This window comes from Camelus dromedarius, chromosome 7 (genome assembly GCF_036321535.1).
Source record: "Camelus dromedarius isolate mCamDro1 chromosome 7, mCamDro1.pat, whole genome shotgun sequence".
Classification (NCBI taxonomy): domain Eukaryota; kingdom Metazoa; phylum Chordata; class Mammalia; order Artiodactyla; family Camelidae; genus Camelus; species Camelus dromedarius.
This window is the reverse complement of record NC_087442.1, coordinates 67,287,313-67,311,977: the sequence shown is the minus strand read 5'-3', so window position 1 is coordinate 67,311,977 and position 24,665 is coordinate 67,287,313. Positions and strand designations below refer to the sequence as shown.

At 34.9% G+C, this 24,665-nt stretch overlaps 1 long non-coding RNA gene across 2 annotated transcripts in view; it reads right to left on the bottom strand.

Annotated features, from left to right (window-relative positions):
- Positions 1-10,385: 10,385 nt before the first annotated feature.
- LOC105087350 (uncharacterized) overlaps positions 10,386-24,665 on the bottom strand; it is a 210,582-nt gene continuing 196,302 nt past the window's right edge. For both annotated transcript variants that reach the window (XR_004137749.2, XR_004137750.2), the window contains exon 4: positions 10,386-11,303. This is a non-coding gene — a long non-coding RNA (uncharacterized LOC105087350). The remainder of the gene's footprint in view (positions 11,304-24,665) is intronic.

The window sequence follows — 24,665 nt, the reverse complement described above, 5'->3', positions numbered from 1 at the left end:
TTCACTCAGCACCAGAAGTAGGCCTTGATTTATATAAAATACTCACCAAATTCCACTTCCCACCCTCAAGTGAGTACATAGAAAAGGAAAATAATATCATTTAGACCCTGAATCAAGCTGCATTTGAAACTGGTCCCATCCCCTGGATTTTCTGGGTATGTGAGTCAGTAAATACCCTCCTAGCTAAGCCATTAGGGGTGGGTTTATTTCCACATGCAACTAAAACATCACTAATTAACAGTCCTTGTGTTTTACACGTAATACTACTAACTATCCCAAGATTATGTTTAGGACCAAAGGCATTATACAAGGTTAAAATAAATATATCTCAGGAGTTTAGAAGATGCCCTGGGAAGTAAACACTCTGAAGTGCAAATTTCCTTGTTTATGGCTGAGATTGAACACAAAGACCCACAAAAAGGACTTAAAATATTTAAATATAAGAAAAACAAACATATATATACATTTGGCAGTTAGATGGATCACCTGATAAGTAAGTTGTTAAGAGGAAAGGGAATATAGTGAATGGAGTCAGCTAGTTTAAAAAAATCTCACTTATACAAACATGCATGATTAGTAACAAAGATCAGGTACCTTGTACATCAAAAGCTACAGATTTGTGTTTTATTAAAATTTTAAAAAGTCATGTGATTGCTTGAAATAATATTTAGAAAGTCATGAGATAAGAACCCTCTAGACTGACTCTTCAGGCGGAAGCCAACATTTCTTTCAAAGTGTAGCTGATTTACAATGTTTCACGTGTACAGCATGGTGGTCCATTTGTATGTATGTGTGTATATGTATGTATATATGTACGTGTGTGTGTGTATATATATTGTTTTTCAGATTCTTTTCTATTACTGGCTACTACAAAATACTGAATATAGTCCCCTGTGCTATACAGTAGGATCTTGTTTGTCTGTTTTATATATAATAGTGTGTATCTGTTAATCTCAAAATTTTTCATTTATTCCTCCCCATCTTTCCCCTTTGGTAACCATAAGTTTCTTTTCTATGTCTGAGTATACTTCTGTTTTGTAAATAAGTTCATTTGTATCATTTTTTAAGATTCCACATACAAGTGATATCAAGGGGTACGTGTCTTTCTCTGTCTGACTTACTTCACTTAGTATGATAATCTCTAGGAAAGCCAGTTAAAGATTGAAGGGAAGGCCTGCCGATCCTTGATGGCAGCCAGGCCTCCTGGTACAGTCACATCTGTCTTCCTCTCAATGATACCAGCTACTTGAGGCAGAGTCTGGTCACAGGCATCTTCATAGCTTCAGTACCTCACTCATTTGACACAGAGTGGTCACAGAAGATACAGATACAGAATAAAATACAATATGCCCGAATTAGAGAGTATATGAATGAATGAATGAGTGATTGGACTGTTTACCTCCTACCAAATTTGAGAGATCATCAATTTGAGCTTACTTATGTCTTGTGAATTTCAGGTCATCAAGATAATAAATGCCCGTCAGGTACCCTTTTGAAAAACTCAGAGTAAACTGCAGCATTGAATGTTCCATTCTCTTTGCAAATATTCAGTGTCATCTGGAGCATGCCCTTTTCTGATAATTCTGCTGTTTGTACATCATCCTAGAAAAAAGAATGGAACTGCCTTTTAAAATAGCCATATAATCTTCATCTGACATTCTTGAATTATGCTAAATAAATGAGTAATGAAAAAAATACCCTGCAGTGTCCAAGTAGGAACAAAAATCACCTAACCAAGGTAACAACCAAGTATCTTCAAAAAATTTAAATATTCATAATATTCATTATCTTCTCATGCAACTTACTGCTGTTCTTTTTCTTTTTTTTTTTTCTTTCCATTTGGAAAATTTATAAACTGTGTATTTTCTGAAAGATAAGATATATATTTAGAACCAGGGTTTTCGCAAAGAAGCTAGTTTTTTTACAACTTTCCTTTGGGAAAGAAAGAAACTGAAAGAGTATTGCTGTAATATGTTAAAATGCCGTGCCATGATGGCAGATGTTTTTAAGACACGGGAAGAAACTTCTTTAGAATTCTGAAGGCAAGATTAAATTGAGCAGAATTCAGATTGGCCTTTGAAACCCAAGCTTTTTATTCTCAGACTGTAGCCAAGGTAGTCTATAACGGTTTCACAAAAGTAATTTTTCTTAAAATGAAAAAGCAAAATCTTTTGCACCTGCCTATATACAGCTCAGCTCTGCTCTAGTCTAGACCTAATTCACTTAGACTCTTCAAACCAGTTCTCTCAGCCTAGACTCTTAAATGGGTAGAGTGAAAATGAAGATTAATAGAGCAACATTCCAATAATCTTAATTTTAATAAAATTATTTGTATATCTCCTTAGGAAGAGCTTTCTTACACTTTACCTATTTGGAATAGATGTTCTGTTCTAAATGGCCTCTGTGAGAGTCACAAGAATGGTCTCCTTTGACCACTTATGGGCAAATGACTCCTTTACTCTTTGCTAGTTTGTAAGTACAGGATTTCATGACCCTTTGGGAGAATACTCTTTTATAACACAAACTACCCCACATGTGTGACTGTGCATATATTGAGGAATAGTACTGCTGACACTTATGGTATATGCTGTGCAGAGAACGTGGTATTATTCATGGCATTCCATAGTGAGCTGTCTCTACAGGAACAGTGCTGTTGTTCAAAGAAAACGTATACCTAATCAGATATTTCTCCTAATAATATTAAAACATATTAATACTGTAAGTGATTTAAAAGGTAGACCACACGCGCGTGCGCACACACACACACACACACACACACACAGAGGAAGAACTGACTTCAGACTCACTGGTTCAGAAAACAAAGTAATTATAGGTATTCAGCCACCTCATATAGTCAACAACTAGTTAAGCGTCTAACTCTTGTGCTCAGTATGGAAAAAAAAAAAAAAAGGCAGAGTTTCACATTAATTTAGATTCTGTAAACAAAACATTGCTTAGACCAAAATAAAATGTGCCTCAGTATTTTTTAAATTAGGCTAATTGTATTTACTTTAGTTTTTTAAATCAAAGTACACTAAACTGCATCTGTTTTAAGTGCATGAACTAGTGTGTTTGGATGGATAAGTAAGTACATGGAAACAAAGCCACATTCATGATACAGAGTATTTCCATTGGCCTCAAAAGTATTTCTTCACCATTTAGCCGTCTGTCCCTTCCTCTGCTCCCAGATCCAAACAACCATTGGTCTGCCTTCTATCACTATAGATTAGGTTGCATCTTCTAGAATTTTATATAAATGAAATTGTACAGTAAATATATTTTATATTTGCTCTTAAAAAGAATAATTTTGAGACTTACCCATGGTGGTATATGTATTGGTAGCTTGTTGACTTTTTAATTGCTAGGTAGTATTTCATTGACTGAATGTACCATAATGTTTTTAGTTCATTTTCCTGTTGATGAAGATTTAGGTTATGTCTAGTTTGGGGCTACTATGAATAAAGCTTCTTATATACATTCACAAGTAAGTATTTTTGTGCATGTATGCTTTTATTTCTTCTAAGTAAATGTCTTACAGTGGAATTGCTGGGGCATATGGTTGGTGTATGTTTAAGTTTATAAGAAGCTACAAAAACTGAGTTTATTGTAAATCTCAAAATCAAATTTTGTAGGCCCTCTAACATTCCTCTTTTTAATAACTGCTTCGTTTTTTATAGGTTTCTGAAAAATAACAGAAATAGCTTCTTTATATATTTTAGAAGCATGTTAGGATCTTTTTTGGAATTCTGTTGAGTCTATAGATCAATTTGCTGAGAATTGTTAGGTAAAATAGTAATTCTCCAATCCATGAACATGGTGTTCTCAACATTATCTAGTCTTCTTTAATATCCCTCAGAAATGATAACTAGCTTTATTGTAAAGATTTTGCATTTTTATTAAATTAACTCCCCAAATCTTATTCTTTATGCTATTATAAAAGAAATTCTTGTTTGTTATATGCTTTTTATATGTTGTCAGATTCAGATTTCTAGTATATTTGTTTAGTATTTGAGGTCCTACATTCATAAGCAATCTTGACCCATCATTCTACTTTTTTGTAACATCTTTGTAGGTTTGATATCAGGGTAAATCTGGCTTCATTTGAAAGAGTTTGTGAGTAATTGATGTTATTTCTTCTTTGAATGTTTTGTAGAATTAATTAGTAAAAAATATCTGTTGATGGTACTTTTTTCTGGGAAAATTTTTGAGTAAAATTTCATAATTTTAAATAGACATAAAGCTTTTTACATTCTTCATTTATTTGTGTCAATTTTGTTACTTTGTAGATTTCAGTTAAGTTGTCCCTTTCATCACTGTGTTTCTATTTGGACATAAAATTGTTCATAGCATCATATTATTCTTTTAATAGTTATGGCATCTGTAGTGATAACCTTCTTTACTTTTTCATCTTAGTAATTTGTACTTTTTTTGTGTTAGCTCTACCTAGAGTTTTATCAAATTCTTTGATCTTTTTAATAACAAGGGGTGGCTTTATTAATTTTCTATCTTGCCTTTGTTCTACTGGTAGCATCTTTAGGATTTTCTGTGTATAGTATCATGTCATCTCCAAACAGTGCCAGTTTTACTTCTTCCTTTCCAATTCGGATTCCTGTTATTTCTTTTCCTGGTCTGAGCGCTGTAAGTAGGACTTCCAAGACTGTGTTGAATAAAAGTGATGAGAGTGGGCATCCTTGTCTTGTTCATGATCTTAGAGGAAATGCTTTCAGCTTTTCAGTGTTGAATATGTTGTTAGCAACGGGATTGTCATATATGGCTTTTGTTATCTTGAGGTATGTTCCCTCTTTGCCCACTTTTTGGAGCGTTTTTATCATAAATGAATGTTGAATTTTGTCAAAAGCTTTTTTTTTGCATCTATCGAGATGATCGTATGGTTTTTATGCTTCAATTTTTTAATGTGGTGTATCACATTGATTGATTTGTGGATATTGAAAAATCCTTGTATCCCAAGGATAGATCCCATTTGATCATGGTATATGACCCACGTATTGCTGGATTTAGTTTGTTGATACTTTGTTGAGAAAATTTGCATCTATATTTATCAGTGATATTTGCATGTAATGATTTCTTGTGGTGTCTTTGGTTTTTGTATCAGGGTGATGCTGGCCTCAAAGAATGATTTTGGAAGTGTTCCTTCCTCCTCTGTAATTTCTTAGAATGGTTTGAGAAGCAAAGGTGTTAACTCTTTTCTAATTGTTTGGTAGAATTCACCTGTGGAACCATCTGGTCCTGGATTTTTTTTTTTTTTTTTTTTTGGTTGGGAGTTTTTTTTTTATACTGATTCCATTTTATTATTGGTAATTGATCTGTTCATGGTCTATATTTCTTCCTGATTCAGTCTTGGAAGATTGTACATTTCAAGGAATGTAGGAACTTGTCTATTTCTTCTAGTTGCCTGTCTGGGACCCTTTTGATCTCCATCAAATCCGAACAAAAGCCTTGCTGGATTGATTATTCTTAGCTGCAGGTTTTCCCCTTTCATCACTTTAAATATCATGCCACTACTCCCTTCTGGTCTGCAGAGAGAACTTCTGCTGAAAAGTTGTCTAATAGCTTTTTGAATTCCTTTGTACATAGCAGATTGTTTATCCCTGCTGCTTTTAACATTCTTTCGTCTTTAATTTTTGCCATTTTAATTACAATATGTCTTGGTGTGTTCCTCTTTGGGTTAGTCCTGTGTGGGACTTTGTGCTTCCTGGACGTGGATGTCGTTTTCCTTTTTTCCAGGTTAGGAAATGTCTTCAGTTATATTCTCAGCCCCTTTCTCTCTCTCTTTTCCTTCTGAGACTTCTATAATGCAAATATTAATGTGCTTCTTGTTGTCCCAGAGGTCTCTTAAAAGTCTTTGTTTCTTTTCATTCTTTTGTCTTTTTCTTTCTTTCTTTCTTTCTTTTTTTTTTCTGTTCAGCATCAGTGATTTCTATTGCTCTGGGTTACAGCTTACTGATCCATTCCTCTGTATCATTTAGTCTGTTGTTGATTCCTTCTAGTGTATTTTTCATTTCAGTTACTGTATTTTCATCTGTGTTTGGTTGTTCTTTATATTTTCTCTTTGTTAAAAACTTCTTATTTTGTGCATTAGTTCTTCTCCTGAGTTCTTTGATCATCTTTACAGTCACTACCCTGAACTCTTTTTCAGGTATATTGTCCATCTCTACTTCCTTTAGTTCTTCCTCTGGGGTTTTATCTTGTTCCTTCATTTGGAACCTTATTCCTTTGTTGACTAATTTTGCCTAACTTACTGTTTTTGTGTATCAAGTAGGTTGATGATGTTTTCCAGTCTTAAAGAAGTGACCTTTTTTAGGATACATCCTGCGCATCCCAGCAGTGCACTCCCCTCTTGTCACCAGAGCTATATGCTCTGGAGGCTCTCCCTATGAGGGCTGTGTGGGTCTTTCTATTGTGGCAGGTTGACTGCATGGGCAGTCTGGTAGGCTCGTTTGGACCCTAGCTCCATTTGTTTTTTAGGTTCTGTCTTGTGTGGGGGCTGCAAGCACTGGTTGCCAAGACCAGGTAATGAGGTGGCTGGCTGCAGAACCCGGGGGGCAGGGGGCTTAGGGCTCGTGCTGATTTACTGGTAGGCAGAGTCAGAGTCCAAGAGACCTGGGGGTTGTTGCCTGCTGATTGGTGGATGAAGTCAAGTCTGGGGACTAGTGTCAGCCAGATCCTGGGGTCTCACAGCAGGTGTCAGATCACTGGTTGGTAGGGCCAATTCCTGGCACCGTTGGCTACAGGGCCCAGGGTATCTTGAAGCTTGTATTGGCCTGTTAGTGGACAGAGTCTCATCCCAGTAGGTTCCAAAGCAGGATCTTGCCTGCTAGTGAGTAGGCCAAGTCCACAGATTACAAGACTGTTCTTTCTTGTGGCTGGTGCCTGCCCCCCAGGGGTAGAGCTTGCTTGCTAATTTAGAGCAGGCTTGCTAGTGGGCAGTCCAGGGCCCCAGGTATTCTGTGGATGGTGCCTCCCCACTCGTAGATGGAGCTAAGTTGAAGGGTCTCTGGCTGGAGGGCCCTGGGGGTCTCGAGTCTAGTGTGTGTGCACTGGTGCATAGAGCCAGGTCCTGGGCACTCTGATGGGCTGAGTTGTGTCCAGAGGCAGCTGTGGGCTCAGGAGGGTCTATTGATGGGTGGGGCTTTGTCCATGCCCATTTAGTTGCTTGGCCTGAGGCATCCCAGCGCTGGTGGTCAGGACTGTGGATCATGGTAGGGCCAAGTCCTGGGGCTAATAAGCTAGACGGAAGATTCCAAAATGGTGTTTACCAGTGCCAGTGTCCACGTGGTAGACGGAGCTCCCCAAAATGGTTGCCACCAGTGTTTATGGCCCCAGGGCAAGCTGTAGTTGCCCTCTTGCTTTCTGGGAGTCTCTCTAGATTAGCAGGTAGGTCTGACCCAGGCTCCTATCAAACAACTTCTTTTGGCCTGAGTTCTGAAGCATGTGATATTTTGTGTACACCCTTTAAAAGTGAAGTCTCTATTTCTCCAGCCCTCTGGGACTCTCATACAAAGTCCCAGTGGCTTTCAAAGCCAGTGCTGTGGGGGCTCATCATCCTGGAGAGGACCCCTGGGCTGGGATGCCTGACATGGGGCTCAGACCTCTCATTCATTTGGGAGAGCCTCTGCAGTTGTAATTATTCTGTTTGTAGATTGCCCACCCTCAGGGTATGGGACATGATATATCACAACTCTGCCCCTCCTACGCACCTCGTTTTGGTTCCTTCTTTATATCTTTAGTTGCAGACCTTTTTTATAGGTTCCAATCTTTAAAAGCATTAGATTTAGATCTACTATGTTATTTTCTGGCTTTCCCCTCTGTTGTTATTATAATTTCTTTGTTCCTCTTTCTTTCCTTCTTTTGGATTATTTAAATCATTTTGAATCCCAGTTTGAGTTATCTTGTAGATGTTTAGTTATACACCTTTTCATTTTTTTTTTTCAGTTGTTGCTCTGGGCATTACAATCTGTATTAACATTTTAAAGCACACACAGTCATAAATCCCTAGTTATTCTTGTGTCAGTAATCTAGATTTTTTTCTGGTTATTATGAATTTTATACTGTACAGATCCTCTTATATTCTAAATGGGTTAAACTCTAACTTCCAGCTCTCTTCTAGGCAACATCCCAAATCTCAGTCAAATTCATTTGCCTCTGAGTACACTAATTTGAGTATACCCCACACAAACATGGCTCAGAAGGCAGGAAGAAATGTTAGTAGCCATTAAACACAGACCTTGGGGCTCCCCTCTTTGGCCTTGTTCATTTCAAGCATTCCCAAACACATCACTTGGTGGTGATTGTGGCCACCATAAACTCTTTTCTCCAATTCTTCACGCCAGAAGCTTAGTGGAATTTCTGTCATAGCTTCTGCCACCCACACCATCATGAATCTTGATTTACCTTCATTTTAAGTAGACACAAATGGATAACTGAACACAAGCTGGTCTTTTCCAAGTTTTAACTCCCTTCCAAAATCTGCATGTTTTTGTTCAGTCTCTAGAAACTTGATGTTGTTAATTTGGCATGTTATCCAGTGTTCATTATTTTATCTGAGGAAAGGGCTTCTGTTAGGAGCTAATTCTGATATGACTTTCTGAAACATGCAAAGCTTTTTTGTCTCTGTAATGTCTCACACTCTGGGCTTGACTGTTTCCTCATGGTCCTTTATTCCTCTATCCCTTGTATCTTTTTAAACATGGATATTTATTTTAAAATTTTGCTGGTTTTAGTTTAAATACTTCATGATGAGAATAATTTTATGTACTTCTTATTGCATCATATGGAAAATAATTTCAGGTGTCTCTCTATAAGTGATGCTGTGATGATTAAGGTAGTCACTGCCAGCTCTCTCCCTTGTAAACACAAAAATTTCCCTTGGCAAAACATAAGTAATCTGTTGTGTTAAATCTTGGCACTGTGCAAATATTCTGTTTTCCCCAATGTCTTTTGAAAATCTTTGCCTGAGTCAGTGTATTCGGGGTGATAAAATGGTAGCTTTCCTAATTCTATGAATTCTTCATTTACTAGTTGACATAAAGAGACAGTTTTTTAAAATTGTAACGTGAGACGTAGTTTTTAACTAACTACTATGGTGTGTGTGTGTGTGTATGTATGTATGTGTGTGTGTATGTATGTATGTGAAAGATCTACTCTAGAGACCATCAAGGCAGCAGGTGAGGAGGTAGTCCCAGGACACATTGGCAAGGGCACTGTGGAGCAGATATGAGGAGTCTTACACTTTAAGCCCAGCACTGAGACCAGAACATGAAAGCAGATTCTAAGGGTATAAAACCAACCTGGAAATTTGAATGAGACCACTTGCCAGTTATTCATATTTTAGACACTAATTTGCATTCTGTATATCTAAGCCTGAAATTGTAATTTAAAAAGTCAGCCATTTTAAGAGTTTGAAAATTGTGACTTGGCCATACCAAATAAAACCTTGGACTGTTATGGTAAGTATATGTCTAAACATCCTGTGTCTTTTTATTAAGAAGCAGATATTTACAGACACTGCTGAACAAAAGGAAAAAGAAGGAAGATTGCAGGAGAGAAAATATACTCTGATGGACCTTTAAGAATACCAAGAAAAACAAAGTAAATTAGTATGATAAATTTAGATAACTTTATAAATAAGGTGTTTAACCGCCATGTGTGGAGGTACGCTTAGAACTTCTTGGTTAATGGAGGACACTTTGGAAGTCAGCTGTATTATCAGTACATGTGATATTTGATGGAGGCACTGAGTTGCAACTGACTAAAAATGTCCCAATAGACACTGTTCCCTGGGGGCAGCCTGTCTCATCATTAGATAATCCTATTTTCTTGCATACAGATAGAACATACATAACTCTGTAGCATTAACATACTTACCCCAGTTTCAAACAAACATATATTGAGCACCTACTAAATAGCAGTGTGTGATTCAAGTACTAGGCACCACACATTATAAGAACAATTGCTATAATATGACTTTATATGATATAGTATGCTTTAAATATTTGAATTGATGTGAGAAGACGTCAATACACACAGAAACTAAAGATGCCATGGAAAACAGTGTAGGCTCATTTAGTTTTCAAGAAAAAAATAAAATATATGCATTTACTAATGATTATAATTATGTTCATAATAATATGGGAACTTCAGCGGAATTGATTTTATGGGAACTGCTATTCATAACCATTTATGTTAAATTATTTTGATTTTCATAATTTGGGAATTAGTAGAAAGAATGAATTCCCTTTTATCCTGGATTCTTCTGTCTACCAGTTAAAAGTGAAATTAAGGTTCTAATAGGATATTTACATTATTAAAACCAAATATATACTTCTGTTCAGTGAATATCAATATATAAAAATAAAACGGCACTGCCAGGCGTGAGTAGGGACTCCGGTTATTAGCACGCCTGCCTTCTGCACCAGTGCTGGGTGCCGGCCGGCTGCGCGTGCCACTCCACTGCCTAATGACCTCCCACTGCATTTCATCTGAATGTTGTTCTGCCAGCTTTAATCAGCCATAAAAATGGTCCCAGACAAAAGCCTTCAGATAGTTTGCCTAAGTATTCAATATTGTCATAAATATTAAGCTTTGTGTTTAATGTTCACTCTTCCCCTACCTCAACCCCAATTATGCTTTTCAAATAAAATTGAGCTACACAATAAAAAGCTCAATAGAATATGATTAATTAACATCCATTTCCCCCAACAGTGGGATCGTCCTCTTCAGCAAGGGAAAGCACGTGGGAAACATCCCTGCTGAACAAATTAGGCCAGGAAATGTCTCTCGCTGAGTAAAAAGGGATATAAATTCATCACTCAGTATTCAAATGGAAAATATACTGTTGGTATATTGCCTACCCCAGTTGAAATACTTACACAAAAGCAACAGTAATAAAAGATCAGGCAGGAATTCCATTATGCCTCATTTCCATGAAGTCAGGCAGTTAAGTGTACCTGACAAAGGTATAGTTGTGTGGGCTCTATCTCCACACACCAGGTGGCTAACTGTCATGAGCAGCTTAAAGAAACCTGACACTGCGAAACCACTGTGCCCCCAGTAAAGAGCTTTGGGATCCTTTACTTTCACAATTGAATGTTGAGAGAGAGCTTCGTTCATGAGTAGCATTGCACACCAGGAACACTGTCCCACTCGCAGCTCTGCAGAGAATAGCATGCTGAAAGTCTGCTTTCTGCTGAGAGCTATGATCATCTTTGGTGCTGGGGTTGCAGGCAGACAAGCAGAGGCATCCGGAGCCGAGATGTATTCAGAGTGAGACCCCACAGGCAGACCTGAAACAAAAGCAAGGACAGTTAATGCTTCAGTGATTTGGGGGAGGACAACAGCCACATATCTATTTCTACCAGGCTGGGGCTTCCACAAACAGATGAATGAGCTTCAGGAAACCTAAACCACTCCAGTCATCCTTCTGTCCCAGGCCCTGAACACAATGCCTGGCTCAGTACATTTCTTATTCTTATTGAGACTTCCCATCACCACCAGTACCTAAATTATTTTAAAAGATGTCCATAATATCTGAGTTACTTTCAGATATATGTAGAAAGTGGCCTTACATTTCTTTTATGTTAATTTGTGTGCTTAATATAGGGCATTTCACTTTACTTGATGGTAAGAGTTCCTGCAAGGCTGTGAAAAAAGAAATTCATAATAGCTGAACTAGAGCTTTCACTAAATCAGTGACGGAAAGGCTGACAAAAAAAAAATGCGGGGCTACTGTCGTGACAGAGATTTCAATGATGAGTGGTCACTAAATCAGGGGCTCTTTTTTCAACTCTCAACTTATTTTATCAGTAACAAATAGTCCAGTTTATCAGTTTATATCTTACATTTTGTCAGCTACCTAAATATGAATAAAAGTGAAAGATGGAAGTTAAGTAATTCGTGTTATTCATTTGTTTTCAACTTCCCTCCAAAAATATTTTAAACCAGAATTTCTAATAAAATGTTTATCAGTTATATTTGTCACACATTCCCAACCAGTTCTCCTAATTTTAAAGACAATTTAATCTTGGAAAAAAAACACTTTGAAAAGAAAATCACAAGACATTAAAAGTTACCTAAAATATTACCTCAGAAATACTACCTATAAAAATGTTGATAGAACAAACAATAAATGCTGGACAGGGTACAAAGAAAAGGGAACCCTCCTACATTGTTGATTGGGATGTAATTTGGTGCAGCCACTATGGAAAACAGTATGAAGATTCCTTAAAAATCTAAAAATAGACTTACCCTATAATCCAGCAATCCCACTCCTGGGCATATATCCTGAGGAAACTAATTCGAAAAGATACATACACCCCAGTGTTCATAACGCTATTTACAACAGCCAAGTTAAGAAAGTAACCTCAGTGTCAGTCAACAGATGATTGAATAAAGAAATTGTGGTGTGTGTATGTATATACACACACACACACACGCACGCACACACACAGGAATACTACTCAGTCATTAAAAATGCCATTTGCAACAACGTAGATATACCTGGAGATTGTCATTCTAAGTTAAGCCAGAAGGAGAAAGTCTCATACCATATGATATCACCTATATGTGGGCTTTTTAAAAAAATGACACAAATGAACTTACTTACAAAACAGAAATAGACTCACAGACATAGAAAACAGACTTATGGTTACCCCAGAGGGTGGAGGAATAAATTGAGAGTTCAGGATTTGCAGATACTAACTACTATATGTAAAATCAACAACAAGGCCCTACTGTAGAGCACAGGGAACTATACAATACCTTGTAACAGCCTATAATGAAAAAGAGTATGAGAAGGAATATATATATATATATATATATATATTCCTTCAGTTATATATATATATATTCAGTTATACATATATATATATATGTATAACTGAATCACTATGCTGTATACCAGAAATTACACATTGTAAACTGACTATATTTCAATTAAAAAATAAAGGCTATCAAATGTTTATTAAATAAATTATGATATACTCATATGATGGAATAGCTTATGGTTATGCAGACATTTAAAAGCATGTGACATGAAGAAATGTTTGTAGTGTAATGTTTAAAGTAAAAAGCAGTTTAAGGAATGACATATAATTTGATACAAAAAAATGTTGGTAGAGTATACATTTAATAGATCAGTGGATGTAAAGCAAGTACTCAGTGCAATCACATAAAATATGGACTGTAGATCTTGGATGTTGCCATCCTGAATTTTTTGTTTGGTAAACAGCATTTTTCATTTAAAAATATGTCCTGAATATTGCCTCATGTCACTAAGTATCTTGCAAAAACATGAACAGCTGTCCATTATATTGATATACCTAATTTTATATAATCAGTCAACTAAATAGAAGTTATATGGAACATTAAAAGAGTTAAAATGACACTTTCGGGGGGAAAAAAGGAGCAAACCATAACAGGCTGATAATAAAGCTGTGATAACACAATAACTGAACGTTTATCTAGATTCAGATTTTTGTTTCCTATTCTGGATTATGAGTCGTTAGAAATTTCCTGTTTTGATCAGGTTGCTTTGAATGACTTCTCTCAGTGTGGGTTACAAATTTCTAAATGACGCTCCCATTTATGTATAGTTACAATGTTCACTTCCCTGTTAACCTAGAATAACTTAAAGCAAAAGCAATTCAAGCACTGCTATTTTGTACCACCAAAAAAAATACCACATTTCATACTATACAGAAAGCTTTACCTTAGTTCTTTAATTCATCATCTTTTACTGAATGTGAGAGAATGTTAAAAGGAAGAACTGACCCCTACTTTACTCTTTACCTTCAGCCACTTTATTAATATTAACATAAGGCCAGTAGTAACTGTTACATTTTTTTCATTATTTACAAAAAAAATTTAAATAGATGGTAAATGTTTATAATAGTGTTCTCCATTTGATTCAAACCACAGTTTTTATTGGATAAACTTTTCCAGTAATTTTGGCTTATTTTATTTTTCTATGAATTGAGTTTCTTAAAGATTCTCTTAAATATTTGGGTATTAGATGTGCTTATACCTTCAATAATCATGTTTTTATCTTTGCTTTCTCATCAGTAGACCTCAAGATGCATCAGCTATTTCTGACATTTGTCATTTCTACTAGTCCCACATTTAAGACTAGATTTATTCAATTTATTTACTTACTTACTTATTTTAATTGAAGTACAGTTACAGTGTGTCATTTTCTAGTGTACAGCACCATGTCCTAGTCATGTATATCCACACATATATTAGTTTTCATATTCTTTTTCATTAAAGTTTATATTCAGTATATTTTCAGTTGGCGTCCCAACACTTGTGAATCTTTGGTATTCTTTGGCCTTCAAGCCCCAGTATGCAGTCATGAAAACTGGAAGAAGAACCTTGGGAGAAGTGGCAGTAGTCCCTCACTGCTTATCTGTCTTGAATCAGTGAATCCGTGTGAAAGCACTGATGAACTAAGTTATCATGGTGCTGTTCCCGAGAGACTAATTTCTAACGGTGTTCTTTTGAAAGGAATGCAAAATAACTAAATTTAAATTTGAGTGCCAACTAAAAATAAATTGAACGTCTTGTGTCTCAGCACTTAACAGCTCCCTAATGGGCTTTAAACCGCTATCCACTATTATTGAGGGATGACTTCCAATTTATAAGCCCGACACTTTTGTCATTTAAAAAACCTGTACTGTAAAAATACTGTGATGTTGCATTAAACTGAAACAGTATTGTGGGAATAGAAAACCTTTTTTTTTTTTTTTGCCTTCAGAGTTATCTCTAGTCTCAATCCTGACTGTTTAGCTAAAACCAAAGACCACTCTCTTGATCATTGTGGATGGTTTTTTCATCCTAAAATCCAGACATCAACCCACACACAGAGAGAACACTATAGCTAGGGACATCGTAGAACACTGCTGAAAACCAAGCACAAAGAGAAACTTTAAAATCAACTAAGAAAAGGAGACATTTTAAAACAGAGTAATAAAACAGGCAGTTAAATTTCCAACTAAACTGGAGGCTAGAAGGTAATAGAGTTGATAATTTCTGCCAACATTGAACTTTATATGCAGTGAAAATATCCTTCAAAAATAAAGATCAAAAATTCATACAATGAAAAAAAATTAATTTATCATCAGCATGACTACACTAAAGATAATACTTAATGAAAGGCTTTCATTAAGCAAAAGAAAAGTGATCCTAGATAGAAGTATAGAAATTCAGGAAGAAACAGAGCAACAATGGCTAAATATAGATGAATACAATTACATACAGAATGGTAACAATCAACCTTGTGGGGTTTAAAATGTATTGGAAATTAAAACACATGGTATACATATAATAATAAAAGTTTCAAAAAGGTGGGAGGAAAGTATAAATGTAGTGAGTGTTTCAGCTTCTTTATCTAGAAAATATAAGAATTTTCATTCATATTACATGCATGTTTTTATTCTATAGAGGAACCACTAAAAATAGCAGAATGTATTACTAAGTTAGTAGAGTAACTTCTAGTAAAATGGAAAAATAGTAGTTCATCAAAATGAAGCCAAGAAAAGGTGTTAATATATATTAAAAAGACAAATGAGAAATAGTAAGATGATAGATTTATTATTAACTAAATCAATAATCACTTTAAATTTAAGCTGACCTTGTTATTAACTTATTAAAAGTATTTATCAGGTACCTGTTAATGTAAGTTATTCTGCTGGATGATTGCCTCCTGAAGATAGTAGATTCTTCAGATAAGCTATGTCATAGGCATTGTACTAGTTTTAATAATCTAAAGAGATCTCATTGTGCACATAGGTGTGTCTTTTCTATTTCAATCTGACATATTGAAAGATTTACCAAAAATAAATAAATGACAGATTTTTACATAACCTGGCATAAAATGACACTGTCCCTGCCTAAAATTATATTTTATCTCCATCCTTCCCTCTCTCAAAATGTCCTGAGGGCTTTATTCTCTCTAAAGTTCATTCACATGTGCTCCAATTCTCAACTCTAACAAGATATATCTAGCAGATTTCTTCTTTTTCTGTATTTTAAAGTTATTAAATATCTTTCTGTGGAAAACAGTATCAATGTTCAGGACCCACCTTAAACCAACTAAATCAAAATCTCCAGTGCAAGACTAAAGCTTTGACTTTTTTAATGCTTACCAGCTAAGTGGCACAAGGGAGCGTACAGTAATGTTGGAAATGTGTGTTTTCAACAGCATAATGATTTCATGGGTCAACACTTCTGTAAATATTTACTGAGCTGTATACTCCAGTGGATATTCATTTTATGCAAGTTACAATGCAATAGAACTTTTTAAAAAAATCAAATCTTCCCCAAATGATTCTAATTCACAGCTTTATTTAGAACTACTAAAGTAATGAGGAAAAAAATACAGTCAAAAAAGATTTGGGTGGTTAATGTAGATAAGAATGGGAAAAAGACATATTCTATTATATAGCATTAGTAGAATTAGGAAGTTATTAAATACGGAGTTATAAAGAAAAAGGAAACATGTCAGGTAATTAAGAAGTAACAGATTGGAATAAGAAACTGGGATGGAAGATACAACTGGTGCTTAGGAACTTGGATAGAGGTGGCTGCACCTGACGTAAGATAGTAAGTTTAGTTCCCAGTGAGTTTCAGAGATCATAAAAATGCAGAAGTACATATGCCCTGAAGATAGTGGAGAGTTAAGAATGGCATTTGAGAATCAGCAGTTAAGTTTGAAGATGAAGATTTGGAAGTTTTCAAGTTTCAATTGGATAATTTCTCCCAGATTGCTGGTGCAGCAAGAGATTAGCAGATGTTTTAGGACAAAACCCTGGAGTACTACCAAGATCAGTGGTCTGGAAAAGAAGAGGATTTGGTTCCAAAGAGAATATGAGCAACATGAAAAGAGAAGAGAATCAGGAACCTCATGGAGCTAAAGATAAAAATAGGTTTAGAGGAAGGGACTAACTGTCTGTGTCAAGAGATGTTGACAAATCCAAAATGGAAAAAAATTAGAAAAGGTCACTAAAAAGTGAGTTTCGTGATGTGCAAAAGGAAGAGGACAAATTGCAAAGGATTTTGAAAGAAATTGTAAGATAATGAATCTATTGGATATGGGAAAATCTATTAAATTAGGTATTATGCATTTTAGAAAAGAAAAAAGATTAATAAATGTGGACAGTGGTAAGTTCAGGAAGAGCTGAGACTGGTGGATCCTTACAGAAGTCTTAGAATTATATGCTAACTATGTATTTCATTTAATATGTAACATAGGCAATAGTAATTGCTTAATATATGTTAATGAATAATCATTATGAATGCTGGACATGAAGAGAAAAACCTTTTACAAACATTTTTTATTATTGTATGGGTTTTTCATTTGTGTAGCAGAGAACAGGGGAACCTTTTAATTCAATAAATAGCATTATCAACTTTTTTTTTACTATGGACAAAAAGTTTTGTTTAGGAAAACAAATTCAAGAAAGAAATTTGGGCAGAGTTGCTAATATTTTGCAAATAGAACTTCATTTATTTGTATAAGCTTTCATCAGTAGAAGTACATTGGTTTTTCTTCATAATCCAATTTCTACTTTCTTGTGAGTAGTCAATTCTTTGCATAGAATCATGTTGCTTTGATGAACTGCCTTTGAAACTACAGTCATAAAAGAATTGCAAGACTCAGTAACTTTCAAGCAAAGATTTGTAAAGTAGCAGAATGTCAGTTAGAACCTTTATCAAAAAAAAAAAATTTCCTAGCTTTGCCAGTAATGACAAATTAACACTTAAACCCTTCCCTTTCAAAAACTACTGTTGTTAATTTGATTTCTTGAGATTAAGGGGTCATTAAATGTTTCTCAATGAAGTTTATATAGATCATATCTTGTTTAGCCTACGTCTGTAATTCAAATGTCCTTTGTCCAGAACTTCATAGGTTTTTGGGTCTGTACTATAAAAGGAAACAAGTGTGTGTGTGTGTGTGTGTTCAAGTCAGTTCAGATTTTTTTTTAAAGTGTTGTCCTTTCTTAACTGATGCAACCCACTAGTCCTGTTTATGCCGTCAATGATGCATTGACATCAAAGAAAAATAAAAGGAGCAATGTCAATTCTCATTTGAAACAGAGTTACATTCCAACTCAATAGTGCACTATGGTCAACCAAGATCTAGTATTCTTAAAATCCTAGATGAAAACACAGATGGAAATTAAGTGACTTAACCAAGTTTCTCACTGAAGATTACCACAGCAATATAGTTATTTTTGGTGTTCCGTTTTTTTCTTTGATGGTTGGTTGGTTGGCTTATTTTTGTTTCCAGCTTCATTGAGGTGTAACTGACAAACAACACTGTGCAAATTTAAGATGTACAATGCATTCATTTGATACACTTACATATTGCAAAATGCTTATCAGCATAGTATTAGCTAACATTTCCATCATGTCATGTAATTACCATCTTTTTGTGGTGAAAACATTTAAGATCTACTCTCTTAATGACTTTCAAATATGTAATACAGTATTATTTACTATAATCATCATGCTGTCATTAGATTCTCTAGAACTTACTCATCTTGTAATTGGAAGTTTGAAATCTTTGACAAACATCTCCCTATTTCTTGCAACTGCCAGCCTTTGAAAAACCACCATTCTATTCTGTTTCTAGGAGTTTGTTTTTTTTAGACCCCACATGTAAATGATATAATACAGTATTTGTCTTTCTCAGATTACCTCACTTAGCATAATGCTTTCAATGTCCATCCATGTATTGGAAATAAGAGGATTTCCTTCTTGCTCATGACTGAATAATATTCCATTATATATATACCACATCTTCTTTATTCATTTATCAGTTGATGGACACTTAGATGGCTATTGTGAATAATGCTGCATTTAACATGGCATGCACATAGGTTCTTCAAGATCATAATTTAAATTTTTTCATATATATTCCCAGAAATGGAATTGTTAGATCATATAATAATTATATTTTTAATATTCTGAGGAACACCCATACTGTTTTCCATAGTGGCTTTACAAATTTACATTCCCAAAACCAGTGTACAAGGGTTCCCTTTTCTCCACATCATCACTAACAATTATTATGTCTTGTCTTTTTGAAAACAGCCATTCTAACAGATACGAGGTGATGTTTCCTTGTGGTTTTGATTTGCATTTCTCTGATTAATAATACTGAGCAGAGTCTGTGTACTTGTTGGCCACATACGTCTTCTTTGGGAAAAAGTCTGTTCAGGTCCTCTGCCCATTTTTTAACCAGATTGCTTTGTTCTTATTGAGTTGTATGGGTAATTTATATTTTTTGATATTAACTTATCAGATAGAAGATTTACAAATATTTTCTTCCATTATATAAATTGTCTTTTTATTTTGTTGATTATTTCCTTTGCTGTGCTGAAGCCTTTTAGTTCTATGTTGTCCCATTTACCTATTTTTGCTTTTGTTGCTTGTTATTTTGGTGTGACATTCAAAACATCCTTGCCAAGACCTATGTCAAGGAGCATCCTTCTTATGTTTTCTTCTAGGAGTTTTACAGTTTCAGGCTTTATATTTAAGTTTTTAATCCACTTTGAGTTAGCATTTGTGAGTGGTGTAAGTTAGGATTCCAACTGAAATACTCCACGTGTGGTGATCCAGTTTTCTCAACACGATTTATTGATGAGACTCTCCTTTTCCCCTTTAAGTATCTCTGCTCATTTTCATGTATTAGTTGACTGTTTATGCAAGGGATTATTTCTAGGCTCTCAGTTCTGTTCCATTGGTCTGTGTGTCTATTTTTAGGCTAGTACCATACTGCTTTGATTATAATAGCTTTCAGATATTTAAAATCAGGAAATGTGGTGCCTCCAGCTTGGTTCTTTCACAGAATTGCTTTGCCTATTTGGGGTCCTTTTATGTTCCATACCAATTACAGGATTTTTTTTTTTTTCTATTTCTGTGGAAAATGCCATGAAATTTTGGTAGGGATTGCACTGAATCTGTAGATGGCTATAGAAATTTTAACAGCACTAATTGTTTTGATCTATGAACATGCAGTATGTATCCTTTTGCTTCTGTCATCAATTTCTTTCATCAAAGTCTTACAGTTTTTAAAAGTACAGATCTTTCACCTCCTTAAATTTATTCTTAATATTTTATTGTTTTTGATGCTATTGTGAATGGTATTATTTTATTTCTTCATCAGATATCCCATTGTTAGTATGTTGAAGCACAACTGATTTCTGCATGTAGATTTTTTATTCTGCAGTATTACTGGATTCTTAAATTAGTTCCAGTAGGTTTTGATGGCTTCTTTAGGAATTTTTTTTGATTGAAGTGTAATTGATGTACAATGTTATATAAGTTAAAGGTGTAGAATAGAGTGATTCACAATTTTTAAAAGCTATAATCCATTTATACTTATTATATAAAATACTGGCTATATTCCCTGTGTTGTACATGTATCCTTGTAGCTTATTTTATACCTTATAGTTTGTACCTCTTAGTCCCCTGACTCTATCTTGCCCCTCCCCCTTCTCTCTTCCCATGGGTCAACTACTAGTTTGTTCTCTTTATCTGTGAGCCTGTTTCAGTTTTGTTACAGTCTTTCATTTCATTTTTTTAGATTCCACATGTCATGTATGTGATATCTTGCAGTGTTGTCCTTTCTCTGTGTGACTTATTTCGCTTAGCATAATATCCTTCAGGTCCATCTGTGTTGTTGTAAATGGCAAAAATTAATTATTTTTATGGCTCAGTAGTATTACATTGCATATATTTCCCACATCTGCTTTATCCATTCATTGGTTGATGAACACTTAGATTGCTTGGGAATTCTAAATAATGCTACTATGAACATTAGGGTGCTTATACCTTTTTGAATTAGTGTTTTTTGGGGTTTTTTTGTGTTTTTCTGGGATACATACCCAGAAGTGAAATTGCTAGGTCATATGGTAGTTCTATTTTTAGTTTTCTGAGAAACCTCCATACTGTTTTCCACAGTGGCTGCACCAATTTACATGTCCACCAACGGTGCATGCGGGTTCCCTTTGCTCCACATCCTCACCAACATTTGTTGTGTTCTCTTCGATAATAGTCATTCTGACTGGTGTGAGATGATACCTAATTGTGCTTTTGAATTTGCATTTCCCTGATGATGACTGATACTGAGCATCTTTTCATGTGCCTGTTTGCCAGCTCATTTCCTCTTTGGAAAAATCTCTATATTCAGTTCTTCTGCCCATTTTTTAGAATCATGTATGAGCTGTTTATGTAAGTTGGATATTAACCCCTTATCGGTCATATCATTGGCAAATAGTCTCTCCCAAGTAGTTGGTTGTCTTTTTGTTTTGTCAGTGGTTTTCTTTGTGGTGCTAAAGCTTTTAATTTTAATTAGGTCCCATTTGTTTGTTTTTGCTTTTATTTTGCTTTAGGAGACAGATCCAAAAAAAAAGCTTCAATTTATGTCAGAGAGTTCAATTTATGTATGCCTATGATTTCCTCTAGGAATTTTATGGTATCTGGGCTTTCATTTAAGTATTTAATCCGTTTTGAGTTTATCTTGTGGTGGTGGTGTTAAAGAATGAAATTAGTGCATTCTTTTCCATGTAGCTATCCAGTTTTCTAGCACCACTTATTGAAGAGACTTGTCTTTTCTCTGTTGTACATTCTTCCCTCCTCTGTCCCACATTAGAAGGTGTTCAATTATTTCTTGGCTCCCTATTCTGTTTTAGTTATCTGTGTGTCTGGTTTTGTGCCAATCCTATACTGTTTCATTACTGTAGTTTTGTAGGATAGTCTGAAGTGAGGGCCCATGACTCCTCTGGCTCCATTCTCCTTTCTCAAGATTGTTTACTCAGAAACTTCTGTATATTTATACAAATTTTAAAATTATTTGTTCTTGTTCTGTGAAAAATGCCATTGATATTTTGATGGGGATTGCGCTGAATCTTTAGATTGCCTTGTGTAGTATTGTCATTTTAACAGCATTAATGCTTGCGATACAAAAATATGGTATACCTTTCCATCTGTTTGTGTCATCTTCAGCTTCTTTCATCAGGGTCCTATAGTTTCTTGAGTGCTGATCTTTTCCTGCTGTAGGTAGGCTTATTCCTAGGTATTTTATTCCTTTTGATGGGCTGGTAAATGGGATTGTTTCCTTAACTTCTCTTTCTGATAGTTCATTGATAGTGTATAGAAGTGAAACATTTCTGGGTATTAATTTTGTATCCTGCAGCTTTACCGAATTCATTGATGAGCTCTAGTAGTTTTTTGGTTTCCTTAGGATTTTTTATGTATAGTATCATGTCATCTACAAACAGTGATAGTTTTACTTCTTCCTTTCCAGTTTGGATTCCTGTTCTTTTTTTGGTCTGAGTACTATGGCTAGGACTTCCAAAGCTATGTTGAATAAAAATGGTGAGACTGGACATCCTTGTCTTCTTCCTGATCTTAGAGGACATGCTTTCAGCTTTTCACAGTTGAGTATGATTTTATCCATGGGTTTGTCATGTATAGCCATTATTAGGTTGAGGTATGTTCCCTCTATGCCCACTTTCTGGAGAGTTTTTATCACAAATGGATGTTGAATTTTGTTAAAAGCCTTTTTTTTTTTTTTTTCATTTATTGAGATGATTGTGTGGTTTTTATTCTTCAACTTTTTAATGTGGTGTATCACATTGTTTTGCAGATATTGAAATATTCTTTCATCACTGGGCTAAATCCCATTTGATCATGGTGTTTGATCCTTTTGATGTATTGTTGGATTTGGTTTGCTAATATTTTATTGAGGATTTTTGTATCTATATTCATCAGTGATACTGTTCTGCAATTTTCTTGTGATATCTTTGTCTGGTTTTGGTATCACGTTGATGCTGACCTCATAGAATGAGTTCAGAAGTCTTCATTCCTTTGAAATTTTTTGTAATAGTTTGAGAAGGGTGTTAACTCTTCTCAAAATGTTAGGTAGAATTCACTTGTGAAGCCATCTAGCCTTGGACTTTTGTTTGTTGGGAGGTGTTAAGTTATTAATTCAAGTACTGGTAATTTGTTCATATTTTCTGTTTCTTCCTGGTTCAGTCTTGGCAAAGTGTACCTTTCTAAGAAATTGTCCATTTCTTCTAGGTTTTCCACTTCATTGGCATACACTTGTTCACAGTAGTCTTTTATAGTCTTTTGTATTTCTGTGATGTCAATTATAACTTTTTCATTTCTGATGTAATTGATTTGGACTCGCTTTTATTTTTTTTTCTTTGCTACATCTGGCTAAAGGTTTATCAATTTTGTTTTTCTTTTCAAAGAACCAGCTTTTAGTTTTACTGATATTTTCTGTTGTTTTTGTCACTATTTTATTTATTTCTGCTTTGATCTTTATAATTTCTTTTCCACTGATTTGGGGTTTCATTTGTTCTTTCTCTAGCTCCTTTAGATGCAAGGTTATGTTTATGTGAGATTTGTCTTCATTCCTGTGGTAAGCTTGTAACACTATGAACTTCCTGAGAATGGCTTTTGCTGTGATCCATAAGTTTTGGATTGTCATGTTTTCATTTTTATTTGTGTCTAGGTATTTTTTAATTTCCTATTTGATTTCTTCAGTGATCCATTCGTTGTTCAGTAGCATATTGTTTAGCTTCATGTGTTTGTGTTTTTTGCATTTCTTATGGTTGATTTCTAGTCTCATAGCATTATTGTCAGAAAAGATGCTTGATATGATTTCAATTTTCTTAAATTTACCAAGGCTTGTTTTGTGGCCTAGCATGTGATCCATCCTGGAGAATGTTCCAGTGCACTTGAAAAGAGTAAGTATTCCGCTGTTTTCACATGGAATGCTGTATATGTATCAGTTATATTAGGCCCCATCTATTCTGTTATTAAGGCCAGTGTTTCCTTATTGATTTTTTGTCTGGATGATGTGTCCATTGATTGAAGTGGGGTGTCAAGAGTCCCCCGCTATTCTTGTGTTACTGTCAGTTTCTCATTTCATGTCTATTAATATTTACCTTATATATTTAGGTGCTTCTGTGATGGGTACATACTTATTTCCAATAGTTATGTCTTCTTGGACTGATCCCTTGATCATTATATGGTGTCCTTGTCTCTAGTAACAGTACTTTAGTCTATTTTGTCTGATATAAGTATGGTTACTCCAGCTTTCTTTGGATTTCTGTGTGCATGAATACCTCTTCCATCTTGTCACTTTGAGTCTGTGTGTGTCTCAAGATTTGAAGTCAATCTCTTGTCAACAGCATATATATGGGTCTTGTCTTTGTATGCATTCAGCCACTCTTATGTCTTCTGATTGGAGCACTTGATCCATTCACATTTGTGGGAATTATCAATATGATTATTCTTACTGGCATTTTGTTAATTGTTTTGTTTTTGTAGGTCTTTTTTTCCCTTTCTTCTTTTGTTCTTCTCTCTTGTTATTTGACTGTTTTTAATGTTATGTTTGGATCCCTGTGTGTGTGTGTATCTAGTATAGATTTTTTGTTTGTGGTTACCATGAGATTTTTATATAGCAATCTATATATATAGGTGACTGTATTAAGTTGTTGGTCTCTTAATTTCAAATGCATTTTAGCAACCCTGCATTTGTACCCTCCTCCCTTGATTACCTTTTTTTAAGTCATTTTACATCTGATTGTTTTGTGTATCTTAACTGCTTGTTACGGCTATAGATTATTTTA